A 23,745-nucleotide genomic window follows, 5' to 3' on the forward strand; every position below is an offset into this window, starting at 1 on the left:
TGCTGGCATCAAAGCACATATCAAGGTAGTGGCACCAAACCATACTAGTGGTTGTTATATTCTGTACTACCATGCACTTACAGGGTGAGGTGGAGAGCCAGTTTCACTTAAGAATGCATTTGATGAAGCAATAAAAATTAATTTTGTTGAATCTGAATCATCAGTACATGTCTTTTAAATATTCCGTATGATGAAATGGAAAGTATGCATAAAGTTCTACTGCATACTAAAGCAAAAAGAGTTGTCTCTACAAAGAGCATTTGTGCAATCATTTGATTTGAAAACTAAACTAGCTGCTTTTTCATGTAACATCATTTTATTTAAAAGAACTGACAAAGTATGCTTACTCAGATTTGGGTATTTGGCAGAACAAAGCAAGCCTTTTGACTTCAAGGAACACAACTGACAATATTGTTACCAATGATAAAATGCAAGGTACAAGTGAAAATTAGGATTTTAAAAATGTTTATCTGACACTGTGCACTTAATAGTTTACCAATACTTATAGACTTTTCCTGATGAAATTTGTAGTCATATGAACAAATGTGATTTTTTCCCCATATTTTATAATGAAATGTGTCAACACTTGGAAGATCTGCATAATTCAGTGAAGCAATATTTTCCAATTGATCGTTACATGATGTTAGAAAATTATGCATGGCTAGAAGATCCATTCAAAGTGCAAGAAAGACCAATGACTTTTATTGTAACAGAGTACACGAAGATCATTGGTGTGGTTTCAGATTTCACATTGCAAGTAACCTTTAAGAAACTACCACTTGTAGTGTTTTTCAAAGAAGAACATACACTATTATCTGATAATGTTATTAAAAATACTCCTCCATTTCTGTAATTTATATTTCTGTGAAGACAAATTCTCCTCATAATTTACCAAGAGCCACATGTTGCAACAGATTGAATGCAGAAACAGATATTAGAATCCAATTGTCTTTATTAAATTAAACATCAAAGAGATTTTTAAGGCTGTAAAACAATGCCATTCTTCTTGCTATTTTTTTGTTTGTTTGGGAAAATAGTTATTTTCGTTAAAAATGTGTTGTTTATATCAAAACACAATGTGTTTATTACTGCTATTTCAACTGAATTAGTAAGTAAATATTTTAAACTTTTTCCATTTTATTTTTAAATACAATATTACATCAATGAGAGTTCTTTGGGATCCTAAATAATTTTTAAGTGTAAAGAGGTCCTAAGTCCAAGAAGTTTGAGAACCAATGTTCTAAGGAAAAGTTTCAAGACCTAAAAGAATGAAGCTACAAGTGGTAGAATTGATTTTTTTTTTTTGCAAGGCTGCTTTCCCCATTACCCACTCAAAAACCACACCCATATGTGGTTTTCTGTAGAACATCTACATTAATAATCAGGAGTACTTAATGTTAATCGTCTTTCCTTTGTTCTTGCCCTCACCTCCAGAACACAAAATTCTCTACTCAATGTTCTGTAGGAGATCCAGAAGTGTCATATGAGGACTCATGACTACTATCAGCCTGCCACTGGGTGGTATCTGCAATATTCCTTTTCTCCTGCTCAGGTTAGGCACTGTGATTTCCAATCTAAAGTCTACCCATGGCTATGAGGTTGAACAAAGTTTCCTTTGGCCTGTCTCTGGGAACTCCCATTGAACACCAAGACACAGCTTGGCACCTCAACCACACCAATCCCCTCCATAACTGCAACCCATGCAAAAGCCCATATTTTGCTTAAGGTTCCTCCCTGGGAAGAAGAAGGGTGTGGTTAAGGGCTGAGTGTGGTTTCCCTTTAATGAGTTTAAACAGCATAGCTGGGCTTTGAATCATTGTCTCAGAAAATCCAGTTAGTGGAAATGAAAAGATCCATGTCCATGAAAAGTTTTGCCAAAGACCACCACCATCTGCTGGCCACATGGGAAAGTTAAGGAAGATAAGACTTGTCTCTTGTCCCTAGACCCAGCCCACCATGGATGTGGTCTGTGCTCAATTAGTGGGTACCTGGCCCTGTTTTATTTTTATTTTTGTATTTATTTTTCTTACCAAGATTTAATGTACATTTATTATTAACACATGGAACATATAGTATAAAGACTTCATATTTAATAAATGATAAGCCAAAAAAGGAAAAATAGGAGGAATTGACATCAAGTTTAGCTACATTGTTTTAAATACAAATACGCAGATTATATCATTGAAAAAATCTCAATTATGTTTCTTTACCAAGAATTTTAACTGAATCTAGAACTTTACACACCTAGATTAGAAAAAAAACAAAACAAAACAAAACAAAAACCCAGAAAAAAACAACAACTATAAGTTGATTGGTTGATGAGACAGCAAAGACTTTTTACAGAGACCTGTACAACATCACAGCTGGCCCTGTTTTAATAACTTAAACAGGAAAATGTTAAAGATTTAGAAAAAATTGAACCAAAAATCAAAGAAGAGCTGTGAAACAAACCCACTAGGCAAGAGAAAGCAATTGACCAACAGAGTAAAATCACCAACATACTCAGATGTCGAGACATCAGAAAAAAATTACAAGCTATATGAAGAAATAGGAAGATATGACCCAGCCAAAGTAACAAACCAAGAATCCTGATGAGACACAGGATTTGACAATTAAGCAATGATGTTCACACATATTTCCTAAATCAAGTCAAGGAGCTGAAGGAAGATATGGCTAAGGAGATAAAGGATATTTAAGAAGACACTGGGTGAGCACAAAGAATAATTTGAAAGCCTGCCAAGAAAAGTAAGAGTTTATGGAAATGAAAGACACAATGAATGAGATTAAAAATACAGTGGAGGGAAACGGACTTTGGCCCAGTGGTTAGGGCGTCCGTCTACCACATGGGAGGTCCGTGGTTCAAGCCCCGGGCCTCCTTGACCCGTGTGGAGCTGGCCCATGTGCAGTGCTGATGCGCGCAAGGAGTGCCGTGCCACACAGGGGTGTCCCCCGCGTAGGGGAGCCCCACGCGCAAGGAGTGCATCCATAAGGAGAGCCGCCCAGCGCGAAGGAGGGAGCAGCCTGCCCAGGAATGGCGCCGCCCACACTTCCCGTGCCGCTGAGACAACAGAAGTGGACAAAGAAACAAGACGCAGCAAAAAGACACAGAAAACAGACAACCGGGGGAGGGGAGGGGAATTAAATAAATAAATCTTTAAAAAAAAAAAAATACAGTGGAGGGAAACAGATGTGGCTCAAGGGGTTGAGCTCCCATCTACCATATAGGAGGTTCAGGGTTCAATACCCAGGGCCTCCTGGTGAAGGCAAGCTGGCCTACATGGCGAGCTGGCCCATGCGGAGTGCTGGCCCATGCAGAAGTGCCTCCCCACGGAGGGGTGCCACCCTGCACAGGAATGCTGGCCAATGCAGACAGCTGATGCAGCAAGATATCACACCAAAAAGAGACACAGAGGAAAGACAATAAGGGACTTAGCATACTAGGGAGCTGAGGTGGTGCAAGGGAATGATCACCTCTATCCCATTCTGGAAGGTCCCAGGATCGGTTCCTGGAGCTGCCTAATGAGAATACAAGCAGACACAGAAGAACACATGGCAAATGGACAGAGAGAGCAGACAATGGAGGGAGGGGGGTATGGATAAATAAATAAATAAATAAATAAATAAATCTTTTTAAAAAATACATTGGAGGGGGAAGTGGATGTGACTCAAGTGATTTGAGTTCCCACCTACCACATGAGAGGTCCCAGGTTCAGTGCCCAGTGCCTCCTAGAGAAGGTGAGCAAGACAATGAGCTGATATGATGGGCAGCTGCAGTGAGTTGACATAACAAGTGATGCAGTAAGAGACATGAGGAAAAACACAATGAGAGATACAATAAAGCAGGGAGCAAAGGTGGCTTGGGCGATTAGATGCTTCCCTCCCACATCGGAGGTCCTGGGTTTGGTTCCTGGTGCCTCCTGAAAACAAGACCAGCACACAATAAGCAGACACAATAAATGCAAACAATGAGGAGATGGGAGAAATAAATTAAATAAATAAATAAATAAAAACATTGGAGGCATATAACAGCAGATTTGAATTTTTGGAGGACAGAACTAGTGACAAAGAGCATCTGAATTTGAAAAGACAGAAGAACAGAAAGAGAAAATAATGGGAAAAATGGAACAGGCTCTCAGGAAATTGAATGACAGTGTGACACTTAAAATCATAAGCATTATAGGTATCCCAGAAGGAGAAGAGAATGGAAATGGGGCAGAAAGAATATTTGAGGAAATAATGACCAAAAATTTCCCAACCCTTATGAAAGACATAAATATCAATATACAAAAGGAGATTACACCCAAAATTAAATAATAGGTTCCAAGACACCTATTCAGAATGTCAAATGCCAGAGATAAAGAGAGGATTCTGAAAGCAGTAAGAAAAAAGCAATGTATTGATTTTTACTATGAGAACATGGCATCAGATTAGGCTCAATGTTCTCACAAAAACAATGGAGAAACATGAAAAAATGTTCACCATCACTAGTAATTAGGGAAACACAAATCAAAATTACAATGAGATATCATTTCACACCTATTAGACTGGCCACTATTAAAAAGTCGGAAAACTATAAATGTTGGAGAGGATGTCAAGAGATAGGAACACTATTTCACTGTTGGTGGGAATGAAAATGTAGTGTGGAAGTTAAGGGCCTCCGAATAGGCAAAAATGTCTTTAAAAAGAACAAAATCGGAGGACTCTCATTGCCTGACTTTAAAGCATATTACTTAGCTACAGTGGTAAAAAAAACAATAAACAAACAAAAAACCACACCATCGTATAGACAGATTGACCAATGGAACAAATTGAGAGTACAAAAATAGACCCTCACATCTATGGTCAAGTGATTTTTGACAAGGATATCAAATTCACCCAGCTGGGTCAGAAAAGTCTATTCAACAAATGGTGCTGGATATCCATAAGTCAAAAGAAAGAAAGAGAACCTCTATCTCACATCCTATACAAAAATAATTCAAAATGGTTATCAAGGACCTAAATATAAAAGCTAGACCCATAAAACGCCTAGAAACATCTTCAAGATCTTGTGGTAGGTGATGGTTTTTTAAACCTTACACTCGTTCACCAGCAATGAATGAATGAATGAATGAATAAATAAATAAATGGGACCGGCTCAAAATTAAGTACTTTTGTAATTCAAATGACTTTGTTAAGAACGTGAAAAGTCAGCCTCCTCAATGGGAGAAAATATTCGGAAACTACATATCCTATAAGGGTTTGATTTCCATATTATATGAAGAGATCTGGGGAGCAGATGTGGCTCAAGTGGTTGAGCACCTACTTCCCACGAGAGGTCCAGGTTCAGTCCCCGTTGACTCATAAAAACAAAAAACAACAAGCAAAACGAATGGAAAAATAATTCAAGGGAGCTGATGTGGCTCAGTGGTGTCAGCTTCCTGCATGCAAGGTTTCAGGTTCAATTCCTGGTCCTGATACCTTAAAAAAAAAAAAATCACACGACTCAATGATAAAAAGACAAGCAACACAGTTTAAAAAATGGACAAAAGACTTGAATAGACCTTTCTCCAAAGAAGAAATACAAATGACCAAAAATCACACAAAAAGATGTTAAAAATCATTAGGTATTAGGGAAATGCAGATCAAAACTACAAGATATCATTTCACACATTATAGAATGGCCATTATTAAAAAAAAACACAAAAAACTAAAAGTGCTGGAGAGAATGTGGAGAAATGGAAACACTCCTTCACTGTTGGTGGAAGTATAGAACGGTACAGCCTCTGTGGAAGAAAGTTTGGCAGTTCCTCAGGAAGCTAAATATAAAACTGCCATATGATCCAGCAATCCTGCTATTAGGAATATATTCAGAAGAATGGAAAGCAAGGACATGAACAGACATTTGCACACTGATTTCAAAGCGACAGTATTCACAATTGCTGAAAGAGGAAACAACCTAAGTGCCTGTCAATTGATGGATAAACAAAATGTGGTATACTGTTCAGCTGAAAGAAGAAATTAACTCGGCATGCCTATGACAACATGGATGAACTTTGAGGATATTATGTTGAATGAAATAAGCCAGACACAAAGGGATGAATATTGTATGGTTTCACTGATATGAACAAATACAATGAGCAAACTTATTGAGTTAAAGAGTATAGGTGAGTAGGAGATATAATGTGGGTTGAGAAGGCTGAGCTGATGCTGAATGTATAGAGACTGTTTAATAAGGTTGATTGTAAAATATGTGGAAATGGATAGCACTGATGGTAACACATTATAATGAGTATAACTAACACTGCTGATTTATAAATGTGATTGTGGCTGAAAGGGGTAGTCTAGAGAGGTTACTGTTAGTTGGTAGGGACTGTATAATATACTGATTGTGGTGGTAGATGAGGATTGTGCTTATTAATGTTCCTCTATTACAAGGAGCTAAGTATTTATGGGAAAAAATACAACTAATATAATTTATAGATTATAGTTAACAGTAATATTTTGTAGCAAATGCTAAGAATGTAATACATCAGTGCTAAGGGTCAAAAAGCGAATATGGGATTTAGTTTTATAGGATGTGAATATGATTAAACATTTTTAAAAATTTTCTTCATTAACAAGGAGACCTTTGTTATGTCATTTAACCTATCTGTGCTCATTTTTCATCTTTCAGAACACTGGAGAATAAAGAATCCTTGAACACCTGTGTTTTAAGAAACTTCTGATCAGTTTGCACAGGTTCAAAACAGGCACATCAGACATACTACTAAGGAAAGCAATGTTCCTTCAACATCTATTATTTCTTGCTTATGATTGGTTTAAAGTCTCTATTTCACAATTTTCTCCCATTTAGAAGTTATGGGGATGGTCTTTCCCTGTTCCTTACCCCCTAGTTAATGAAAAACACCCATATAAACACACACACACAACTATGGATCCTGAAGTGGCAAGTTAATAGAAAAGACTTGTAAATGAAATTCAAGGAAGGAAGGAAAGGAAACCTCACCTGCATAATAGGAAGCTAAAAGCTGTGTGAGAACTGGCAAGAGATTAACCCTTCCAGAATCCCAGAGGTAGGTGTTTGGATTTTCATATATATATATAGTATATAATTATATATATATCTAATTATATATATAATTAGATATAAATTTTATATATATATATAATTTTCAAGGCTGATCATAAAGAAAACAGAAGCAAGCTGCCATTGGAAGCTAAAAACAAAACAAAACAAAAAGCTAACTCACTCCATACCAAAGGCTAGAAACATCAAATATTGGTGAATAAAGTAGACAAGGTCCTGTTCTCATGGATTCTCCAAGCTAGTGGGGAAGACAGATGCACAAATAAATATATATTCACAGATTGTACTAAGTGCTAAGAAGGAAGACCATATATCACCTAAACATACTGGGAGGGCCACAAATGTAATATACATGATAACATTTATACCTTCAAGGAACCTTGAAAGGAGGACAAGATGTACATTGCAGCTTTAATAGAAAAATATTATAAAAAGATGCTGCATTTGTTCATTCATTTAATAAATATTTTTTCATATCTCCTAAGTGCCAGGATAGGCAGTAAGTGAGAAAAGAATTTAGAGGAGAGACATCATAAAAGCCAGACTGTTCAGGAAAGGCTTCTGAAGTCAGGATCTACAGCGGGTCTGGATAAAAAGAGACAAAGCATTTCAGTTAGTAGATACAGATAATAAAAGGATGAAGCAATGGGGTGAAAGGGAGAAGGAGGGCAAGACAATGAGTAGAGGAGCCTGACTATGGTGGGGTTCAGATGTGGCAATTCAAATAAAAACAGCCAAAAGATAGAGGATAATAAAAGCCAGGTTAAGAAAACTTGAATTTATCTCCAAGCAATAGAGAACCAGAGTATTTTTGAACCCAGAAGTGACTGAATGAAAATAGCATCTTAGTGATATACAGCTAGTTATACTATACAAGATATACTAGAAAAGAATGAGACTCATAAATGGAGAAAAAGAGACAAGAAGCAAGAATTTACATTTGAAGGCTTTTAGAATAAATTACTTTTCAGTCATCATTTCTTCAAACATTCTTTCTGCTCCTTTCTCACTCTCCTCACCTTCTGAGACTCCCATTAGGCATATGTTAGTATGCCTGATGGTATCCCACAGGTCTCTGGAGCTCTGTTAATTTTTCATCATTATTTTCTCTTTCTGTTCTTATGACTGGATGATCTCCATTGACTTACTTTCAAGTTCACTAATTATTTGGCCAGCTGAAATCTGATGTTGAGCCCCATGCAGCCTTTTAGATCCCCAGGCATACAATGGAGTTTTCAAAACTCCCTAAGGACACTTCATTCTTCAAATCTTCCTTTTAAGTTTTTGGCCAGCCTCACATTTGTCCCAACTATTAAAACAGCCTCAGACAGCTGTGATGCTAAACAATTGCCACTGATTGTTTTCAACAAATGCCCCAAGGATAGGGCTTTTCCTACAAATTACAAGTCATGAAAAGTAATGGCAATACCCCTCAAATGGGGCTTTTCAGTGTTCTGCAAGACAGGTCAAATAGTATCAGTGTTTTGGGGATGGGACTTTTTGAGGACTCCAAGCACAGTCTGCCCCTCTGGTAACTGTGAGGCTGCTCATTTTTAAGGCTACAGCAGAGCTGAGGAGAGAGAGATGGGAGTAGAGCAGGTTAAATTGCCACAAAGTCCTCTGTTTTTACTGAGATCCAGCAGTTTTTCTTGAATGAACATTTCTCAGATTGTTATAAACCTTTGATTAATTTCCAGAATTCCAAAAAAGTTGATTTTGATCATTTTTGCTAGCATTTTCCATTCGTTTTACAAAGAAGCAGATTTACAGAGGCCCTGCTCTGCCATTCCAGAGGCTCCATCCACTTTTACAAAAATTAGGTGAGGGGAAGCGGATGTGGCTCAAGCAGTTGTGTGTCCACCTACACATGGGAGCTCCCAGGTTCGGTTCCCAGGATCTCCTAAAGAACATTAGCAAGGCAGCGAGTAGGTGCAATGGGCTGGTGCAGTAAGCTAATGCAAAAAGATGACACAACAAGATGATGCAATGAGGAGACACAATGAGGAAACACAATAAGAGACACAACAAGCAGGAAGCAGAGGTGGCTCAAGAGATTGGGCATCTCCCTCCCACATGTCCCAGGTTTGGTTCTTGGTGCCTCCTAAAAAGAAGATGAGTAGACAGTAAGTGCAAACAATGAGATTGGGGGAACGGGAGAAATAAATAAATCTTTTTTTAAATTAGGCAATAAATTATGAAGTTTAAAAGTAGATTAGTGGCCCAGGAATGGAGACATCAAATGTGGAAGAAATATTAAGTAAATAATCAATACCACTTCAGTGGCCAAGAAAGAGGAAGGAGAAAGAGATGATACTGAGCCTACTATGTTATTCTCTATGACACAAATGCATTATGTTCTTTCAGAGGCTGGCATGACTGTTAGGCAGAATAGACTCCGCTTAATGGTCCCTCTTCCATTTTACAGGATGAGATCTAAATAATGTCACTTATTTGTCCTGTACTTCATTTCAAGCAAATATTTCTTCAGTTGATTTCCATTAAATTTTAATGTGGTTCAGAAAGAAAAGAAAATTACTTTGTCATAGAATGTTACACCTTAAGTACTGTAAAACAAAAACCCTGCTGTATGCCCAAGAGAAAGATAAGTCACATATTGAAGACTAAATCAGAATTGTTTTTCCACTGCACAGAGGTTGGGGAAAGAGATCAGGCTCCATTATCATCCTATCGAGTAGTTTTAACTCCCATAATCTGTACTAAAATACTTTAAGTACTTACCCTGTTATATAAAATATCTATTGCCACAACATACTTGCACATAACTAAATGGATTTTTGCTCATAGTCTTACTTATAGCAAGTGAAATTAGTTGTTTTGTGGCAGAAACGATATAGAAAAAAAGAATACGCCCATTCCAGAAAGTTTACATAACTTTAGTAACATCATTTAAAAACAGATTAGTCAACAACATCTGAAAACAAAGGAGTCATCCTTAAATTAGTACATAAAATGTAGAGGTTATTTATCATCAAAAGAATTCTCACCAATATCTTTAATTCAACAGGAATTTCATAATTATCTGTTGGAAAGAAATTATCTCCAAATACAGGAGTATTTTTCTGAGTTAGAGAAAGTGGCCTACAGAGACCCATCCTTGGATGTTCTCTGTAGAGTCTTCGCGCTTTTGTTCAAAAGCCTTTATAGATGACTATTTAAAAATAATCACATGATGCAGTCTTGCCATTGTTTCTATAAAAATTCTTCCTCAAAATAATTTTGAAATGCTAAGGAATTTAACCAAATAATGAAAATATACTAAAAATGGCCCTGTTATCATCAACCTCAAAGAGGCCACACGATCATAGGTAATGTAAAAATTAGTTTTTGTCTTTATTCAGCTACTTATAACCATTCTCATGTTATGAAATCTCTCATGATCATGCAGTACAGTTTAAGAAATGTTCTGGCTTCAAATACTATGTGCAGTTGATACTGATACCCTGGGCAATTTGGGATTACTGTGAGTTGTTTTTCAAGACTGTCACAAGAGAGGATTCTGGGAAGATGGTGAAGTAAGAAGCTCCATGAATCAGACCCTCCACCAGAACAACCATTAAATAGGCAGGCATTATCTGAATCAACTATTTAGAAATTCTGGAATCTAACAGAACACTGTGCAGCATCCAGGGAAGAGTGAGAAGAAGAAACTTGTAAATCACTGTCAATACAACTGAACTGCACACTCCCCACAATGGCTACCATTGGCCCATTCACTAGCCTTGCAGCAGGCAGCTATGAAATACTCAAACCTAGCCCCCTGGTGCTGCTTACTGGTGGACGGTGGGATATAAAGACCTAGTTCCCCAAGATCTGGGGGTGGAGTCCAATAGGTAATCACTAATTTTGATTAGCTACTTCAGATAGCTGGGGTGTGATGTCTCTGAGAGTGGCCATTGTTTGAAACTGTCCCAGGCAAAAATGGCAGAGGAGCCTTCCTCTAAACCACATAAGTAGGTAAAGGGATATATTTAGTTACTAGGAGACAGAATGAGGGTTGAGAAAGGAGAGCCGATGCTTAATGTATGTAGAATTTTTACTAAGGTTGACTGTAAATGTGTGGAAATGGGTAGAGGTGATGTAAACACTGAAGTGAGTATAACTAACAGTGCTAATGTACAAAGGTGATGGTGGCTGAAAGAAGTAGTCTAGGAACATAAATGTCAATTGAAAGAAGCTAGAGGATAATCTCAGGACTATATAACATAGTGAATTTGGTGGTGGATTTTGTGGTGGAATGTTCTTCTATGAACTAGAACAAATGTATGTCACTATCACAAAGTATAAGAATATGATCACACATGGGAAAAATACAACAAATATATCTTATGGTCAATAGTTAACAGTAATATTGTAGTATTTTTGCAGGAATGGCAAAGAAGGTACTATATCAATGTGAAGAGTCAACAATAGGAGGTTATAAGAGTATATGGGAATTTTCCTCTTGGAGCTACAAAAACATTCTAAAATTGACTGAGGTGATAACAACACAACTCTGTGGTGAAACTAAGAGCCACCAAGTGCAAACTTTGGATGGATTGTACAAGTCATGGGACTGAATAACACAGTGAACTCTATGGTGGATGATGTGCTGTGGTTAACAGTACAAATATGTGAACATTCTCACATGAACTAGAACAAATATACAATAATAATACACGGTGTTAATAATAGGGTGGTTTGTAGGAAAAATACACCAGACAAACTTGGCCTATTGTTAAAGGTAATATTTGATGATGTTCTTTCATCATTTGTACCAAATATTCCACAATTCAAGGTGTTGATGGTGGGGTGATATATGGGAATCCTGTATGTTATGCATAATTGTTTTGTAAACCCACAATTTCTCCAATTAAAAAAACAGCACGGCAGGGAGTAGCTGTGGCTCGAGCAGTTGAGCGCCTGATTCCCACATAGGAGATCCTGGGTGCAATTCCCAGTGCCTCCTAAAAAACAAACAAAAAAAAACAAGCAAGCAAGCAAACAAACAAACAAAAATAACTCAGGGGACCGGATGTGACTCAGTAGTTGAGTGCCGGCTTCCCACATACGAAGTCCTGGGTTCAATCCCTGGCCCTGGTAACTGGAAAAAAAAAACCAAACAAACAACATGGATGGATGCTGGCATAAGGAACAAAGACAGACATATAGACCAATGGAATAGAATTGAGAGCTCAGAAATTAACCCTCACATTTATTGCCAAATGATATTTGACAAGGTGGCATAGACCACTCAGTTGGGAAAGAAATCTCTTCAACAAATGACGACGCTGGGAAACCTGGATCTCCATTTGCAAAAAAAGGAGAACACCTACCTCACCTTATACAAAACTCAACTCAAAATGGATCAAAGACCTAAATATAAGAGCTAGAACTATCAAACTCCTAGAAGAAAATGTAGGGAAGCATCTTCAGGACTTTGTGTTAGGCAAGTGTTTCTTAGACTTTATACCCACAGCATAGGCAATGAAAGAAAAAATAGATTAATGGGACCTCATCAAAATTAAAAAAACTTTGTGTCTCAAAGGACTTTATCACTAAAGAAAAAAATTTCTACACAATGGAAGAAAATATTTAGAAAGCACATATCCAATAAATGATTAATATCCAGCATATATAATGAAACCCTTCAATTTAACAACAAAAAGACAACCCAATTAAAAGACAGGCAAAACACTGGAGCAGACATCTCTCCAAATAAGATATACAAATGGCCAGAAAGTACATGAACAGATGCTTAACATCATTAGCCATCAGTGAAATTTAAATAAAAATCACTAGGAGATACTATTTCACACCCATCAGAATGGCTATTACTATTTTAAAAATAGAAAATAACAGTGTTGGAGAGGACGTGGAGAAATAGGAACATGCATTTATTGCCAGCAGCAATGTAAAATGGTGTAGCCACAGTGGAAGACAGTTTAGCCATACCTCAGAAAGCTAAGTATAGAACTACCATACGACCTGGCAATCCCACTTTTAGGTATATACCCGAAAGTATTCAAAGCAGGGACTCGAACAGATATTTGGTTCATAGCAGCAATATTCACAATTGCTAAAAGATGGAAGCAACCCAAAGTGTCCATCAACCAATGAATGGATAGACAAAATGCAGTATATACATACAATGAAATATTATTCAGCCATAAAAGGAATAAAGTTGTGATACACGTAACAACATGGATGAAGCTTTAGGACACTACGTTGAGTGAATAAACCAGACGCAAAGGACAACTATCGTATGGTCTCACTGATTTGAATCAATTAGAATAAGCAAACTCATAGATTCAGAATCTAGAATATAGGTTACCAGGGGACAGATAGGGAATGAGAAGTTAAGGTTTAAAATGTAGAGTTCCTATTTGGAATGATGGAAATTTTTTGATAATGGATGGTGGTGATGGTAGCACACATTGTGAATGTAATTAACAGCACTGAAATATATATCTGAGTGGGGTTAGAAGGGGAAATGTTAGGTTGTATATATGTTACTAACATAAAAAAATGTTTTAAAATATCCATAGGACTGTACAACACAGTGACCCATAGAGTAAACCACAGACTATAGCTAACAGTACCGTTATAAAAATGTTCTTTCAACAGCTGCAGCAAATGTGCCATACTAATGCAAGGCATCAATAATAGGGACGTATACGGGGAACTTTTTATTTTCTGCCTGATTTTCCTGTAAATTTACAACATTTCTAGTTAAAAAAAGACTCACACACTGAGATATAGCATGTTAAATAAAACTTGAGATTCTTTCTCTGAAGAATAAAAAAAGAAACTTGGATGCCTTGCTGTTTTTAGATGTGTTAAATAGTAGGCACAAATATAAAGACTTAACAGTGATCAGTTATAAGGGTCAAGCGGTTTCCCTGATTCTATAAATAGTGGCATTCTATAAATAGTGGCATGGGATATAAGGAGGCCACTGTGAAAAACTGCAATAATAATCAGGCACTGGCTGTCATTTGGTACAGTGAAATAATCATGTTAGAACTCAGATTTTCTGATGGTCATTCACCTAGTTAAACAGAATTTAAGCTAAGTGAATGATAAATATCATTTGCTTTACTTATTTCTTTATCTGTGACCAGTTATAAGAACCTTCTCCAAAAAAGTCCTCTATTTTTCCAGTTTAAAAGAGCTGACAATATCTCAACCCAAAAAGGAAACATTTAATGAATATACTAACTTGTCCTCAGGAAGCCAATTTTGTGCTGTGATTAGATGGAAAGTAAATAACACATCTCAATGCATCAAACCAACATAAAAACACAAACACAGGAAAACAAATTTTCTTTCCAGATAAGGTACAGAAATGCCTTGCAATGGCTCTTGGTGCAAAAAGTTGAGGAATCTTCAATACAAAATAGCAGTATTTCATGATTGTTAGCTATATAGTCTTATTATGATCTTTTCAAAGAGTTGTAAAAGCATTAGTTGCATATCACTGACTTACCACTATTGAAATTCCCTCTCATTTATCAGTTTATTAGTGTGCGCTCCTAGAGGCCCATCTGAGTGATGCTTGGATCCCTGGCATCTACCAGAGGCTAGATATATAGGCAGCATAAAGTAACATTTATTAAATTAATGAATAAGCTACTGTCTTACACATGATGAGTTAGGTGATAAATGTAACTAATAAAATTCCTGTCAGAGTCACCAAAATAGTTATAAAAAATTTAACTATTTGTTGACAACTCAACCTCTATGAGAACCCACATTTCAATCTATTAAAAGCTTTTTCCCTAAGATAGGGACCAAGACTGTATACCACTTTTATTCAAACTGATATATATGGCTCCTATTATGTGCACTGAGAATAACATAGAATTCCCACCCAAAAAATCATTAATTATAAAATAGAAAATAAGACAAACTCAAACTGAGGGATTTTTCTCAAAGAAATTGATCTGTACTCTTCAAAAATCATTTGTATCATTTATTAAATACAAAGAAAGGCTGAGAAACAACCCCAAACTTAAGAGACTTGACTGTGTGATCCAGTACCAAATCTTGGACCTCTAGAGGACCATCTGCACATTCTGAAAGAGGTATGTGGAGTACATGGTTATATTAGATCAATGTTGATTTCTTAATTTTGATGGTGTGTATTTTATAATTAATTCATGTAGTTTGAAATTATTTCAAAATAAAAAGTTTAAAAGAATATGTATTATATTTCTGTGTGCCAACAATAAAAAGAATAGAAAATGAAGTTTTAAAAATAATGTCATATATATCATCACCAAAATTATCAAATTCCTAGAAAGAAATATAATTTAGACTACTTGAGAAGAGTTTAAAGAAAAGAGCTGCATAGAAGCAAGTATTAGCCCTACACATATCTCTAACCAAGAATGCAAATCCAAAACATAGAAAAAAATTCCATCAACTCATTAAGAAAAAGATAATCTAATTGGCTATTCAAATGGCCAATAAATATATAAGAAATCATCAGCCTCATTAGTAATCACCAAAATACAAACTAAAACCCACCAGGATAGCTAATATTTGAAAGATTGACAATACTAAGTGTTGACAAGGATATTAGCAACTAGAACTCTCTATCTCTACTGAGGGTATAAATTGGTAAAATCAGTTAGGAAAACTATTTGATAATATCTATTAAGGCTGAATATATAAATACCCAACTACTCAGCAATTTCATTCTTAGAGAAACACTCAACAAAAACAAGCACACCAAATTTATAGACCAAGGATATATGTAAGAATATCCACAGCTATAGTTTTTGTAATAGCCCCACACTAGAAATCACCCAAATGTTTATTAACAGGTAAATAAAATGTAGTATATTTAGACAACAGAATACCATAAGACAATGAGAAAGAATTACTGCTACATGCCATAACGTTTATTACACTCACAAGCAAAATGTTGAGCAAAAGAAGCCACATACAAAAATAATATTACTATGCTTCTATTTAGATATAGTTCAAAAGCTGGTAAACGTGATCATTGATGATAGAAAAAGGAATAGTGGGTATCTCTGGGGAAGGGTAAATTGGGAGAGTGGACAAGAGGTGATTCTTTGGTGCTGATCATGTTCTATTTCTTTATTTGGGTTGTCAAAATTCACAAAGCTGTATACCTATGATTTGTGTATGTTTCTATATACAATTATATATATAAGTAATATTTCTATTAAAATTTTGATTGAAAAAAATAATTTTCATCATGGCCAGTACCACCACCACCATGTCCTAGCTCTATGGCACTTGTGGATTAGGATAATGGGCAATTTGGATATAATTCTCAGATTTTGGTAACTGCAGGCAGTCTATTGTGAAAGGATTGAGAACAAAGGGTAATGTGTTGACAGTGAATATGAGATTTCACAAAACACAAAGAATAACAAAAATAGACAGTAAAGGAACAAAGAGTCCCAAAAAGAGGAAGCATAGAGCTTTCGAGTATGGGATTAAAGCATTTTTAAAAAGCAGATATCCTGGTTGGTCTTGAATTTAGGATAGTGATCAAGGATGATGGATAAGAGAGACATAAAGGGAAAAAGCTAGCCTCAAGCCTAACAGCTTTTATCATATTTGTTATCAGCTGTCTGAAGAATTTATCAGTGGGGTTATGTTATTCCAATGATGAACACTGAACAACTCTGGAGAGACTATAACAAGTATGAAGAGGGTATCAATATTCACTTAGCTAAAAAAAGTGATTGATTGGAGTAGAGATTATATGAATGCTAGGCATGTAGCACAGGAATGAGACAGTAATGGAAGGTTTGGATGGCAATCCTCCCTCAGTGCCTCCTTAGAACACTCCTTAAGAAAGTGGATATGTGAAAAAATATATACAATGGGAAAAAAGCAACCCTCTTCAAACAGACGATCAGACCCTTATAACAAAAAGAGTTATGTTTGCTTATAAGCAATGTCTGCTTGTGCTGGGCCATCACCCTGACATTTGGTATTAAGCTGCCCAGTATTCTGAGCAGTCAAGTAAACTGCTAACAGAGAAGGGGGATATGAATATGCAAAGTTGTTTAGTGATGAAGCTGCTAATACATATGAAAGAGCCATAAGCACTTTATTGAAAAAGCTTCCTTATTTTGCATATGCAGATTATGAAGAAAGTTGCATGAAGTATGAGAAGGTTCACAGCATATATATCAGACTTCTGGCTATTGAGGATATTGATCCACCTTGGTATATATCCTTACAGGAAATTTGCAAGGAGAGCAGAAGGTATCAAATCTGGAAGAATGGCATTTAAAAAGGCAAGAGAAGATACCAGAATGTGCCATCATGTCTACATTCCTGTAGCACACATGGATTACTACTGTAGTTAAGGACAAATCTGTTGACTTTAAAATTTTTGAGCTGGGGTTAAAGAAATATGGAGATATTCCAGAACATGTCCTCCTCACCTCAATGAGAGCAATAATACCCAAGTTTTGTTTGAATGAGTTTTAACATCTGGATGCCTTCCTCCTGAGAAGTCTGGAGAAACCTGGGCCCGGTTTCTAGCTTTTGAAAGTAATATTGGTGATCTAGCTAGTATACTTAAAATGGAGAAAAGACAGGTTAGAGCATTCGAAGATTATTAAGGCAAAGAAACAGCTTTACTAGTAGATACAAATTCATGGATTTATATTCTTGCTCTGCAAGTGAACTAAAAGCACTTGGTTATAACGATGCCTTCTGTGCTAAGCTAGTAGCTATAATTTCAGACCCAGTTAAAGCTCCCTCCATAGTGCTTGTTCTGAAAGATGAAGTAGACAGAAAACCAGAATTCCTTAAACCACTCAGCAGATGATTCCATTTCAGCAATGACATTTAGCACCTCCAGGCGTACACCGTTTATCTAGTGGAGTGTTTCCAGTGCCACCTGCAGCAGTAATTCTAATGAAACTCTTTCCTCCTCCTTGCACCTTTTGTGCAAGTGGATGAACTGATGGAGAATTTCCCAAGATGCAAGATATCAAATACTGTTGAGGAAGCTGTGAGGATTATTATTGGTAGCACCCAGAGCTAAATGTAGAAGGCAATGGCCCAGTGGAAAGCAATGCCAGTATTTACCAAGGCCAGCAAAAAGCCCAAGAGGATTCAGATGAAAAGGAAACTGTTGTCCCCGTTTGTGACATTTACAGAGTGTGGCAAAAGAAACAAATTCAGTGAAGCAGGCTCAAAACATGCCTCTGAAAGAGAACTCTTATCCAGGATTCCCTATTTGCCTCTTAAATCATGTTCAAAACGAGACAACGCTTTGTTACAAGGTTCCTGGAAACTAAGTGGCATTGACATTGTTGCCTCTGTCACATGGTTCTTGAGAAAGCTAACCAACCAACCTGTATGAATTTTAGGATATGGAACAGATCTATGTTTTAAGAAAAATTAGGTTGTCAAAAATGTAAGAACAGAATAAAATGGCAGAACCACATTTTTTCCCCTCTGCAAGGGTGTCTATATGTGCCACTTGAAGATGTGTGTTTTCAATAGTTTTATTTTTAAAACTGGGTTGATTATGATGGTAAAGCATTTTTTCACATTTTCTGAAAAACAATTGTTCTGTTTGCTTATGTAGAGTCTTGCCTTATTGTTTGTTTTTTATTTATGGCAGAATGTATGGAATCTTTTTTGTAGTTTAAAATTTTAAAACAGTCCTTTCAAAAATAAGTAGGGTTTCTAAAAAAAACTCAAAATACTCTAGCAGTAAAAAGGTCAAAATTCTGGAAACATGCTACAACGTGAATGAACCTCAGAAACATTATGCTATAAAGACAGCCACATCGATCAGTGTAATATAATTGATAGCCCAGAAATAAACCCTCACCTACATGTCAACTGTTTTTTGACAAATCTACCAAGTCCATGTTGATGGGACAAAAGTCTCTTTAAAAAATGGTGCAGGGAGAACTGGATATCTATAACCAAAAGAATGAAAGAGGACCCCTATCTCACTCCTTATACAAGAATCAAAATGGATCAAAGACTGAAATATAAAACCCAGGACCATAAAACTCCTAGAAGAAAACGTAGAGAAACATCTTAAAGAACTTGTGGTAGGTGGTGGTTTCTTGGACCTTATACCCAAAGCACACGCAAGAAAAATAGATGAGACTTCCTCAAAATTAAGCACTTTTGTACTTCACAAGTCTTTGTCAAAAGGGTGAAAAGGCAGCGACCCAATGGGAGAAAATACTTGGAAATCACATGTCCAATAAGGGTGTAATATCCATGATATATAAAGAGATGTTACAACTCAACAACAAAAAGATAAGCATCTTGATTAAGAAATGGGTAAAAGACTTGAACAGACATTTGTCCAAAGAAGAATTACAAATAGCAAAAAAAAAAGTTCACTATCACTAATGATTAGGGAATGTATATCAAAATCACAATAAGATATCATTTCACACCTATCAGGTCACTATTAAAAAGAGAACTGCAAGTGCTGGAGAGGATGTGAAGAGAAAGGAACACTTATTCATTGTTGGTGGGAATGCAGAATGTAGAATGGTACAGCCACTGTGGAGGACTGCTTGGCAGTTCCTAAGAAAGTTGAATATAGATTTGTCATGTGACCTTGCAATACCACTACTGGGTATATATCCAGAAGAACTTAGAGCAGTGACACAAATAGACATCTGCACACAGATGTTCACAGCAGCATTATCCATGATTGCCAAAAGTTAGAAAAAACTCAGGTGTCCATCAACTGATGAATGGATAAACAAACTGGTATATTCACTCGATGGAATATTATGCAGCTACAAGAAGAAATGTAGTAAAGCATATGACAATATGGATCAAACTGGAGGACATTATGTTGAGTAAAGCAAGCCAGACACAAAAGGACAAATACTGTATGACTGCGCTACTATGAACTATATTGTGTAACATATTGTACGAACCATTTACATAAAATGTAAATATAAATTAACTTATAAAGATGAAATTAGATTTGTGGTTATGTAGGGCTTGGGAAGGCATGCTAAGGGGTGTGGAGTTTTTCTTCCTGAAGTAATGAAATGATTCTAAAATTTTTTGTGGTGCTGAATGCACAACATTGCGATTTTACTGAAAGTCATTGTTTTACATTTTGGATAGATCATATGGTATGTGAATATATCTTAATTAAATTGTTTATTAAATAAGTAATTGTGCAAGAGTAGCTAGAAATAGCAGCTATGTACAGCAGGGGAAACAGAGAGATTGAGGGGTGAAGAAGTTTCTTGTCTGTTTTTTATTAGTCATAGTAGTATTGAAATAATGAAAATGCACTGCTGAGCGAAGTGATGAATGCACAACTATGTGATTATACCAAATACCATGGATTTTACACTTTGGATGAATTGCATGCTTTATTATCAATAACATCAATTTGGGGGGAAAAATAGACTACATAGACCATCATGTGAATGTACCACAGTTTATTCAACCAATCCCCTCCTGAAAGTCATCTGGGTTTCTTCTTCCCTTTTGCTATTATAAAGCATATTTCATTGAAAACCCTCAATGTATGTAATTATGTTTTTGCCATGTACATTTGGGATAGATTCTTAGAAGTGAAATTGCTGGAACAAAGGATATATGCACGAGTAATGATACAAGATATTGGCTAATTCCTCTCTATTGGATTATTCTGCATTCCCACCAGCAATGTATCAGAGTGGCTGTCTCCCTACAGCCTTGCCAATATATTGTACAAAAATAAAAAATAAAAGAGTAGCCAGAAATACAGCTATGTACAGCAGGGGAAACAGAGAGCGATTGAGAGGTGAAGAATTTTGTTTGTTTTATATTACTATTGAAATGAAAATGGTCTAATAATGATTGAACTGAATCATTCATAAACACAAGTACGTGATTATACCAAACACCATTGATTGTACACTGTTTTGTGTTTTTTTTAGCGTGAATAAGTTTGACATTTATTGTTTATCCTACAGTCAATGTTTTTTTTTGTCTTTTTTTTTTTTTAATGTTACATTCAAAAAATATGAGGTCCCCATATACCCTCCACCCCCCTCACCCCACTCCTCCCATAACAACAACCTCCTCCATCATCATGGGACATTCATTGCACTTGGTGAATACATCTCTGAGCACTGCTGCACCACATGGTCAATGGTCCACATTATAGTTTACATTCTCCTCCAGTCTACCCAGTGGGCCATGGGAGGACACACAATGTCCAGTAACTGTCCCTGCAGTACCACCCAGAACAACTCCAAGTCCTGAAAATGCCTCCACATCACATCTCTTCTTCCCACTCACTTTGGATGAACTGTATACTTTATTAATATGTACAAATAAATTTAGTTTAAAAAATCCCAACATGATAAATGCACAACTATATGATTATACCAAATACTATTGATTGTACACTTCGGATGTACTGTATGCTTTATTAATATTCATCAATAAAATTGACTAAAACAAGCAAACAAAAAATACATTATGCCAAATGAAAGAAGGCAGGTACAAAAGACTATATATGCATGACTCTATTTATATATATATTAGATACCTAGAAGAGGCAAATCCACAAAGATAGAAAGTAGATTAGTGGTGACCTGGGGCCAGTGGTAGAAATGGGGATCAACTATAAACAAGCATGAGGAATCTTACTGGAGGGATGAAAATGTTCAAACACTGGACTGTGGTGACAGTTGCACAACTTAGTAAGTTTACTAAAAATCACTGAACTGTATGCTTAAAAACAGATGGATTTTATGATATACAAATTAAAAATAAAACTAGAATCTTCTGCAAGTCAATTAATCTTTCTGGGTCTGTATCATGAATAAAATGGGAAGGATGGATCAGGTGACATAAGATCCCTTTCAAGTTGTAAAATTCTATGTCTACAATTTTAGAACTCTGGATAGCAGGCAGAATAGAATAGTGGCTAAAAGAACTGAATGTGCAATCACAGTAGTATTTGAGTTTAGCATACTGGCTCCACCATTTATTTAGCTTTTTGACTTTGAGAAGATTACTTAACTACTCTAGATCCCAATTTTCTCATCTGATATATAGAGATAATTATAGTACCTAATTTGTAAGGGTTCTTTGACGATCAAATGAAATAATATAGGTCCAAAGCTTAGAACAATGCCTGGCACTTGATAAGGGCTCAGCATGTGCACACACATGTACACACACACACATCCAGGTTAAAAACTTGGAAACTAAAATACATGTAAAAATCAACATGCATGCAATGAATTATAAGCATAGGAAAAAAAAAGATTAAGTTCAGATAGAACCAGCAAGATGGCGGCAGAGAAAGGAGCTCCTAGAATCAGCTCCTGCTCCAGGGCAGTTAGTAAATACCCAGAGCTACCTGAGCTAGCTGAAGTACCTGTTTGGGGGCTTCAGGCGGCAGAAGGGCATCCTACAACATCCCTGAAGGAATGAAAGGATATTGCCTGTCTGCAGAGTAGACTCATAGTTAGAGCGCTCCACACCACGGAGGCCAGTGCCCATCCTCCACTGGAGGCACAAGCCACCTCAGGAGCAGTTCCACAGCTTGAATTGAAAGCTCCACTTCCCAAAAATGGTGGGGAAGAGATGGTTGGGCACCATCTTCAGCTACTGATGAGTAAATTCAGCAGGCTAAAGTATAATCCTGAAAAAAGCTAAAGTTTGAGCCTGTCCAAGTTAGAAAGAGGCCGGGAGCCACCATCTTAACTCTGCGCCTGGCACAAGGGGAAGCGGGGCGGATTGAAACCACAGTGCTGGTGGGGACCAGCTTCTTTCCATCCAGATCAGATTGCATGTCTAGCCTAAGTCCCACTGCCAAGTCTGACAGGGAGGAAGTTGCAGTGACCCAAATCAGCCTCTCCGGGAAATTGCCCGCCAAGCTGCGGAAGCCAGCGATTATCCTACTCTGGTCGCGCAAGCCACCCCAGGAGCTGTTCTGTGACTGGAATTGGAAGCTCCATTTCCCAAAAACAAGGGAGGAGGAGTCGGTTGGCTGCCGATTTCAGCTACTGATTGGTAGACTCGGATGGCTAAGATATATAGCCCTGGGAACAGCTGGGGTGTGAATCTGCCCAAGTAGGAAAGAGGCCGGTGGCCGCCATTTTGATTCCACCCCCAGCCTGAGGGGAAGCCAGGATGACCAAAGATCACAATGGTAGGAACCAGTTTCTTTCACCCAGATCGGCCTGCAGCCCTAGCCTAGGCTTCAGCCCCACCTCTGGCCGGGAGAAGGCTGGCTAGCTCTGCACCAGCCTATACAGGTAACTGTGGGTACCTATGGCTGGCACAAAGTGAATAACTGGAAGTCAACCCGGGCAACTGTGGTCATCTTGGACCAGCACTGCATAGGCTGCTGCCCATACCTGCAGCTCCATCCCCACCCCAGGCAGGGGAGAAAGGGGCATGAAGCTTCATTAGTCTCTCTGGGTAACTACAGTCTAGGCCTGCATGACTTGGATTATTCCACATAACTGTGACTCTGTCCCTACCTCTGGGAAAGGAGAAAGTTGGGAGAAGCTTCATCAGTCGTTGGGGCAATGAGGGCAGCTTAAGCCACCACAGCTTATAGCACCAATTACATCCTTAGCTCCTACTGCACCACCAGCAAGGGAGAAAGGGCAGGAAGCCCTAAACTAAAGAGGAAAACTGCATGAAGAATAAATACTCTTGTAAGACAG

General features: G+C 37.2%; 1 pseudogene; it reads left to right on the forward strand.

Moving 5' to 3' along the window:
• The first annotated feature begins 637 nt into the window (after nt 1-637).
• Nucleotides 638-18,253, forward strand: LOC101444317 (cleavage stimulation factor subunit 3 pseudogene; annotated as a pseudogene).
• Nucleotides 18,254-23,745: the final 5,492 nt, after the last annotated feature.

The sequence above is a fragment of the Dasypus novemcinctus genome, chromosome 7, assembly GCF_030445035.2.
Source record: "Dasypus novemcinctus isolate mDasNov1 chromosome 7, mDasNov1.1.hap2, whole genome shotgun sequence".
In the NCBI taxonomy this organism is placed as follows: domain Eukaryota; kingdom Metazoa; phylum Chordata; class Mammalia; order Cingulata; family Dasypodidae; genus Dasypus; species Dasypus novemcinctus.